The sequence below is a fragment of the Nicotiana tabacum genome, chromosome 21 (genome assembly GCF_000715075.1).
Source record: "Nicotiana tabacum cultivar K326 chromosome 21, ASM71507v2, whole genome shotgun sequence".
NCBI classification, from domain to species: domain Eukaryota; kingdom Viridiplantae; phylum Streptophyta; class Magnoliopsida; order Solanales; family Solanaceae; genus Nicotiana; species Nicotiana tabacum.
Window position 1 is genome coordinate 84,995,413 of NC_134100.1, and position 9,885 is coordinate 85,005,297.

Consider the following 9,885-nt stretch of genomic DNA (forward strand, 5'->3'; position numbering starts at 1 on the left):
TGAAAGATGTAAATACATCCCCGAATCTGGTGTCACAAGTTCACGAGCTACTAAAATAGTACAGATAAAGGTCTGAATAAAAATAAAGTTGTATGAATGAAAATACACAGCTAAAATAAGGCAGAAGGAGACTTGAGGGCTGCGAACGCCGAGCAGTTGTACCTCAAGTCTCCGTACTGATAGCTAACCCGAGCAATCTACGAACCAATACTGGGACGGACTCCAAAATCTGCACAAGAAGTGTAGAGTATAGTATGAATACAACCGACCCCATGTACTGTAAGTGCCGAGCCTAACCTCGACGAAGTAGTGCCGAGGCTAAGGCGGGTCACTTACAGTAACTTGTACGCAGTATAAAATATTGACAGGAAAGGAAAATACGGAAACAAAATAAGGTAGTTAACTCATAGAAATAACTCAATCATCGAGGAAAAAACAGTAAATATCAGAGATATCAATCCTTAGAGTCTCATACGAAAGCACCGAGGTCAACACAATATAATAAGGAATAGAAAACACATAAACTGTTGCGCCGCGCAATCCCGATCCCACCGTACGATATTATCCTCCCTTATTCCACCATATAAATATCGATAAAAATAAGTAAATGTATATTGCGGCGCACAACCCAATCCCACCATATAATCATAATCAATATCATAATTCATCCTTATTTCACCATATCAATCCACCCTTATTTCACCTGTTGCGGCGCGCAACCCGATCCCACCGTATCAATATAAATTCACCCTTATTTTGCCATATCAATCCACCCTTATTTCACCTGTTGCGGTACGCAACCCGATCCCATCGTAAAATATGAATAAATCAATAAATGCAATTAATTTAACAACTCGAATCATAAGAATTCTCTACGTTTAATGGATTTGAAGCAGAACCAGAAAGGAAATCTCGTCTCAAATTAAGAATTCACTATAATTAATAATAGGCAGTAAGACAAGCGAGATAAATGACAACTAAAGGGTGCAAGTAAGTCAATTAAGGCAAGTAGCGGTAATTAATCATGAAAGCATGAAAGAATCTAACATTTTTAACACGAGAATAATAAATGACGAGTAGCAAATAAAGGCATGAGAAGAATTTAAAGCATATAACAGTTAAGACATGGAATGAAATAATTAATGTAATATGGAAAAAGCAGGGAAACAAGTAATTTGACGACGTATATGCACTCGTCATCTAAACAGGGCACCCTTCTGGGTCAATCTGGTCAATGGGGCTACTATGGATGAAAATCCCTCCACAAACTGGCTGTAATAACCCGCCAAACTAAGGAAACTCCGGATCCACCTTTATGCCCTCTGTCGATGCAACGTGCCCCCAAAAGGCGACTGAGTCTAACCAAAACTCACACTTTGAAAACTTGGCATATAACTGGCTATATCTCATAGTCTGAAGTACAATCCGAAGATGCTTCTCATGATCCTCTCGACTGCTAGTGTAAATCAAGATATCATCAATTAATACAATAACAAAAGAATCTAAGTAGGGTTTGAACACCCGGTTCATCAAATCCATAAATGCTGTTGGGGCATTATTCAACCCAAATGACATCACTAGGAACTCATAATGCACATACCAAGTCCGAAAAGCCGTCTTAGGGACATCGGATGCCCTAATCCTCAACGGATGGTAGCTAGACCTCAAATCAATCTTCAAAAACACTTTGGCACCTTGAAACGGATCAAATAAGTCATCAATCCTCGGCAACGGATACTTGTTCTTGATAGTGACTTTGTTCAACTGCCGATAGTCTATACATATTAGCATCGACCCATCCTTCTTCTTCACGAACAATACAGGTGCACCCCAGTGCGAGACACTAGGTCTAATGAAACCCTTATCAAGCAAATCTTGCAAATACTCATTCAACTCCGGTGGGGCCATACGGTATGATAGAATAGAAATGGGCTGAGTGCCCGGAGCCAAATCAATACAGAAATCAATATCCCTGTCGGGTGGCATCCCCTGCAGATCTGCAGGAAACACCTCTGGAAACTCACAAAAAACTGGCACTGAATCCATGGAAGGGACCTCCGTACTAGAATCATGGACATATGCCAAATAAGCTAGACATCCCTTCTCGACCATACGTCAAGCCTTCACATAAGAAATAACTCTACTGGTAGAGTGGTCAGGAGTCCCTCTCCAGTCTAATCGAGGCAACCCCAGCATGGCTAAGGTCAATGTCTTGGCGTGACAGTCCAATATAGCATAATAAGGTGACAACCAATCCATACCCAAGATAACATCAAAATCTACCATATAAAGAAGTAGTAGATCTACACTAGTCTCAAGACTCCCAATTGTGACCACACACGAGCGATAGACAAGATCTACAATAATAGAATCTCCCACAGGTGTGGACACATACACAAGAGCACTCAAAGAATCACGGGGCACAACCAGATATGCAGCAAAATAGGATAACACATAGGAGTAAATAGATTCCGGATCAAATAAAGCTGACACATCTCTATGGCAAACTGGAACAATACCTGTGATAACGGTGTCAGATGACTCGGCCTCATTCCTAGCTGGGAAAGCATAACATCAGGGCTGGGCCCAACCACTCTAAACTACATCTCCGGGACGACCTCTAGCTGGCTGGCCTCCACCTCTAGTGGTCTTACCTCCACCTCTAACGGCCTGACCCCCACCTCTGGCTGCCTGACCCCTGCCCCTGGATGGCTGAGAAGGCGGTGGAGCAACCGGTGCCGAAACCATGGCACGAGAACTCTACTCTGGCATGCTGCCCAATAATCTCGGACATGACCTCCTGATGTGCCCCATACCACCACACATAAAACACCCATCCTGCTATTGTGGCTACTGAAACTGAAGTTGACCCGAATGGGCTGGATAACCATGGTGATAGCTTTGAATTGGAGGCGCATTGATAGGAGCTGATGGTGCACTGTAGGTTGGCTGCCCAAAATAAGGCACATAAGAACCACGAATCCCTAAAGCACTATGAGATGCGTGAAGTGCTGAATGAAATGGCCTGGGATAGACATACTCCCCTGCTGAAGATGCTCAAACTGCCTGCGGTACTCTTCTCTCAGGGTGACATGGATGAACTTCTCTAGAAATAGCTGTGAGAACTGATCCCAAGTAAGTGCAGGCGACCCAGCTGGTCTGGTCAATATAAAATCTCTCCACCACCTCTTGGCAGAACCCGTCATCTGAAACACAACAAAATCGACCCCATTGGTCTCAATTATACCCATGTTCCGCAGCACCTCATGGCAACGATCAAGATAGTCATGTGGGTCCTTAGAAGATGTACCACTAAAGTGAACTGGAAAGATCTTAGTAAACTTGTCCAATCTCAATAAAGCCTCAGAAGACATGGCGGGCCTATCACCGACATGTGCCGCAACAACCGGCTGAACTACCCCAACTGGCGAGGCTGCTGGAGTCTGATACTGGGGAGCTATATTCTCCGGGGTATGAGTAGCACGAGTGTGTGCTCCTCCCCCAGTGTGAGAGACGGTTGGTTCCACCGGGAATGTACCGGCCTGGGCCACACTCACCATAAGTCCCATCGAATAGACTAGAGTGTCTTGAAGCACTAGAGAGACTATGAACCCCTCCGAGACCTGGACTGGTCCAACATGTACAGTCTGAGTTGGAACCACCTCATCAAAATCTACCTGAGGCTCCACTATTGGTGCTGCTGCTCGAGCTCTAGGTTGTGCTCTACCTCTGGCGCGACCTCGGCCTCGACCTCTACCCCTAGTAGAAGCTGCCACTGGGGCTCTAGATGTTGTTCAGCTGTAGATGCATTACGTATTCTCGCCATATGCGAGAGAACAAGAATAGAAGAGTTAAATCATCAATTATAGAAAAAATTGCACGACAGAGAAGAATAAAAATGAAATTGTTCCTAAACCTAATAGCCTCTAGAAGATAAGTACACACGTCTCTGTACCGATCCTCCAGACTCTACTAAGCTTGCTCGTGACTCGTGAGACCTAGGTAACCCAGTGCTCTAATGCCAACTTATCACGTCCCAGAATTCCCACCTTCGGGATCGTGATGGCGCCTAACATTTTACTTGCCAGGCAAGCCAACGTTAGATAATTTTTTAGCCATTTTAAAACAAAACAAATTTTAATGATGCTAATTACTAAAATAACTGAGATGGAACTGAAATAAAGTGCGAAAAACCATAATAACTGAAATATGTAAATACATCCCCGAATTCGGTGTCACAAGTTCACGAGCTACTAAAATAGTACAGATAAAGGTCTGAATGAAAATAAAGTTATCTGAATGAAAATACACATCTAAAATAAGGCAGAAGGAGACTTGAGGGCTGCGAACGCCGAGCAGTTGTACCTCAAGTCTCCGTACTGATAGCCAACCCGAGCAATCTACGAACCAATGCTGGGACTTACTCCAAAATCTGCATAAGAAGTGCAGAGTGTAGTATGAATACAACCGACCCCATGTACTGTAAGTGCCGAGCCTAACCTCGACGAAGTAGTGCCGAGGCTAAGGCGGGTCACTTACAGTAACTTGTACGCAGTATAAAATATTGACAGGAAAGGAAAATACGGAAACAAAATAAGGTAGTTAACTCATAGAAATAACTCAATCATCGAGGAAAAAACAGTAAATATCAGAGATATCAATCCTTAGAGTCTCATACGAAAGTACCGAGGTCAACACAATATAATAAGGAATAGAAAGCACATAAACTGTTGCGGCGCGCAACTCGATTCCACCGTACAACATTATCCTCCCTCATTCCACTAATATAAAAATGTCGATAATAATAAGTAAATATATGTTGCGGCGCACAAGCCGATCCCACCATATAATCAGAATCAATATCATAATTTACCCTTATTTCACTTGTTGCGGCGCGCAAACCGATCCCACCGTATCAATATAAATTCACCCTTATTTTGCCATATCAATCCACCCTTATTTCACCTGTTGCGGCACGCAACCCAATCCCATCGTACAATATGAATAAATCAATAAATGCAATCAATTTAACAACTCGAATCACAAGAATTCTCTACGTTTAATGGATATGAAGCAGAACCAGAAAGGAAATCTCGTCTCAAATTAAGAATTCACTATAATTAATATTAGGCAGTAAGACAAGCGAGATAAATGACAACTAAAGGGTACAAGTAAGTCAATTACGGCAAGTAGCGGTAATTAATCATGAAAGCATGAAAGAATCTAACATTTTTAACACGAGAATAATAAATAACAAGTAGCAAATAAAGGCATGAGAAGCATTTAAAACATGTAACAGTTAAGATATGGAATGAAATAATTAATGTTATACGGAAAAAGTAGGGAAGCAAGTAATTTGACGGCGTATATGCACTTGTCACATCGCAGATACGCCGTTACACATGAATTTGACATAGCACATAGCTCAAGGGTTCCTAATTCCCTCAAATCAAGGTTAAACACAGCACTTACCTCACTCTGCATCAATCCAGAGCTCTACCGGGGCCTTTCCTCTAGAATTCGTATCCAAACCAATCGAATCTAACCAAAATCGACTCAATAATATCAAATAATGCTAGGGAAGTCAATTACAATACATAAAGTTAAGAATTTTACACTTTTCTCAAAAAGTCAAAAAAAAGTCAACCCGGGGCTCGCTTGGTCAAAACCCGAGATTCGGACCAAAATCCATTTACACATTCACCCCCGAGACCGATTATGTAATATTTTTCTAAATCCTACCCCAAATTGAGGTCTAAATCTCAAATTTGCAGAAAAACCCTAATTCTTCCCAAATTCCTAGTTTTCTACCATGGAAGAACAAAGATTAAGGCTAGAAATTAATAGGTACAACAACAATAACAACCCAGTAAAATCCCACTAATGGGGTCTGGGGAGGGTAGTGTGTACGCAGACCTTACCCCTACCCCGAAGGAGTAGAGAGGCTGTTTCCGAAAGACCCTCGGCTCAAAAAAATAAAAAGACAAAATGACAAAAAGGAAACAATAAGGAAACAATATTAGTATCACAACAACAATCATAGGATAAATAGGAACACCATGAAATCTAGAAGAAAGATGCAAAGCAAAGGGAGACAATATTAGTAAATATTAGTATCACCACAACAATCATAAGAAAAATAGGAACACCATGAAATCTAGAAGAAAGATGCAAAGCAAAAGCGATAGCTAGTAAATAGGACATGCACTGAAAAGCGAAATAGTAAGCCACAACATTGCCAATAGCTATCTTAGACAAAAATCCTACATGGCTAGTCCCACAATGGTGCGAAGTAAGGCACGACTCAACTACCTCCTAACCTACAACCCTAATACTCGACCTCCACATCTTCCTATCAAGTGTCATGTCCTCGAAAATCTGGAGCCTCGTCATATCCTGCCTGATCACCTCTCCCCAATACTTCTTAGGTCACCCTCTACCTTTTCTCGTGCCATCCACAACCAACTGCTCACACCTCCGTACCGGAGCATCTGGGCTTCTCCTCTGAACATGTCCGAACCATCTAAGCTTCGCTTCCCGCATCTTGTCATCAATAGGAGCCACATGCACCTTCTCCCGGATATCATCATTCCTAATCTTATCTATCCTAGTGTGCCCGCATATCCACCACAACATTCTCATTTCTGCTACTTTCATCTTCTGGATATGTGAGTTCTTAATGGGCCAACACTCAGCCCCATACATCATGGCCGGTCTAACCACCGCTTTATAAAACTTACCTTTGAGTATCGGTGGCACTCTCTTGTCACACAGGACTCCAGATGCTAACCTTCACTTCATCCATCCTACCCCAATACGGTATGTGACATCCTCGTCGATCTCCCCTCCCCCCTGGATAACCGAACCAAGGTACTTGAAGCTGCCTCTACTCGGGATGACCTGTGAATCAAGCCTCACATCCACGCCTCTATCCTTGGCTCAGCGCTGAACTTACACTCCAGGTATTCCGTCTTCATCCTGCTCAACTTGAAACCCTTAGACTCAAGAGCCTCTCTACAAACCTCCAGCCTCTCGTTAACACCGGCTCGCGACTCATCAATCAGAACTATGTCATCGGCGAATAGCATGCACCATGGCACATCCCCTTGAATATGGTGTGTTAACGCATCCATCACCAGGGCGAATAAGAATGGACTGAGCGCAGAACCTTGATGTAACCCCATTACAATCGAAAAATGCTCAGAGTCGCCTCCTACTGTCCTAACCCGAGTCTTAGCCCCATCATACATGTCATTAATCGCCATAATGTAGGGAACCGACACACCTTTTGCCTCTAGGCATCTCCAGAGAATTTCTCTAGGAACCTTGTCATACGCTTTCTCTAGGTCAATAAACACCATGTGCAGATCCTTCTTCCTCTCTCTGTATAGTTCCACCAACCTTCTAACAAGTTATATAGCTTCTGTAGTCGAACGACCCGGCATGAACCCGAACTGGTTGTCAGATACAGACACTGTCATCCTCACCCTCGCTTCAACCACCCTCTCCCACACTTTCATGGTATGACTCAGTAATTTGATACCCCTATAATTGTTACAACTCTGGATATCACCTTTGTTCTTAAACAATGGAACCACCGTACTCTACCTCCACTCATCCGGCACCCTCATCCCCTTAAAAATAATATTAAACAATCTAGTCAACCACTCCAAACCTGCTCTCCCCACACACTTCCAAAATTCTATCGGAATCTCGTCTGGCCCGGTCGCTCTACCCCTACTCATCTTACGCATAGCTCCCACGACCTCCTCAACCCCGATACGCCTGCAGTACCCAAAGTCACGGTGACTCTCGGAATGCTCCAATCTGCCTAGCACAATATCCCGATCCCCTTCTTCATTCAGAAGTTTATGAAAGTAAGTCTGCCATCTCCTCTTAATCTGGGCATCTTCCATCAATACTCTACCATCTTCGTCCTTGATGCATCTTACTTGGTCCAAATCCCGAGCCTTCCTCTCTCTCAACTTGGCCAGCCGGAATAACTTCTTCTCCCCACCTTTTTTCCCCAATTCCTCGTACATACGACCATAAGCCGCAGTCTTAGCCTCTGTGACCGCCAACTTAGCCTCCTTCTTAGCTGCTTTATACCTCTCCATGCACACTCGCCTCTCCTCCTCACCTATGATCCCCACTAACTTCAGGTACGCTGCCTTCTTTGCTTTCATTTTACCTTGGACCACTTCATTCCACCACCAGTCTCCTTTGTGCCCACCAGATACGCCCGTCGAGACCCCTAACACCTCTCTCGCAGCCTCCCTAATATAGTCTGCTGTCACTGACCACATAGTGCTCGCATCACCACTACTCCTCCAAGCTCCCATAGCCGACAACCGCCCCTCCAACGCTTGGGCTTTATCCTTAGTTAAGGCTCCCCACCTGATTCTCGGTCTTCCTCGAGTAGACCTTTTCCTCCTCTTTAACATAATACCAACGTCCATCACCAAGAGCCTATGCTGCGTAGCGAGTATCTCACCCAGAATCACCTTACAATCCTTGCATAACCCTCTGTCACACCTCCTGAGGAGGAGATAGTCAATTTGGGTCTTCGCCACCGCATTTCGAAAAGTGACCAAATGCCCCTCCCTCTTCCGAAATCTAGAGTTCGCAATCACCAACCCAAAAGCCTTAGCGAAGTCCAACAACGATGTACCTCCTCCGTTCCTCTCCCCAAAGCCGAAGCCTCCATGCACCTCGCCATAACCACCTGCGGTCGACCCAATATGCCCATTGAAATCCCCTCCTATGAATAGCTTCTCAGCAGGCGGAACCTGGCACACTATCTCGTCTAACCCTTCCCAGAAGCACCGTTTAACCTCCTGATCTAGGCCCACATGCGGCGCATAGGCGCTAACGATGTTTAGGGTGCACTCTCCAACCACCAACTTAATAATCATCAATCTATCACTCACTCGTCTAACCTCAACTACAGACTCTCTAAGTTCCCTATCCACCAAGATACCCACTCCATTCTTACCTTTCTGGACTCCTGAGTACCAAAGTTTATACCCGTCCACATCCCTCGCCCTCGACCCTACCCACCTTGACTCCTGGACACACGCTATATTGACCCTCCTCTTCTGGAGGATCTTTACCAACTCTATAGATTTACCCGTCAATGTACCTACGTTCCATGATCCAATTCTCAACCTACAGACACCCTTATTCCCTTTACCTCCCTTGCCTCCCATCCCACCCCTTAAACCTTGCCCTACCTCCCGCCCCACCCCCCGTTCCCCCCGAGGACATGACCTCACTCGACCATCCCAGACCACAGCCACTATACCTACGACAGAGTAAGGGGAATCACTATCATACAAGGCAACAGAACAAACCGGAAGAATACAAGTTGCAACAACAGGCACACTAATACGGTAAATAAACTAGTACGAGGTAAGATGCCAGCAATTTAACTCACACAACAAAGGAAAACTGGAAAACGGGAGGTACCAGCTCCCGCGAGCAGAATAGAAAATTTAAAGTAAGAACAATAGAACCTGAAGTCACCACGAGTGCCGAGAAAGGTGTTGTCCACAACAACTATGTTTTGGAAGTTCCCGCCCTCTTTGCCCGAGGCTCGCCAAAAAATCATCTCAGCCACCACCACCGCTAGGCTAGATCAGTGCGCCAGAAAATAGGGGGAGGGGGGGAACGGGGGTGGAAGAGACGAGGTATAGGGGAGAGAAAGAAAGGAGAAGAAGAAAAGGGAAATATAAAAAAGGGGGAGGGGAGGGGGGGGGGGAGATCTTGAAATTAATGGGTGATGATGGAAATTGAAGAAAATAAGTTAAAGTATACTAACCTATGAAAAGATAATGAACTTTCTCTTCCAAATCGCCTCTAGGCCGAGCTCTAATGAAAAGATGG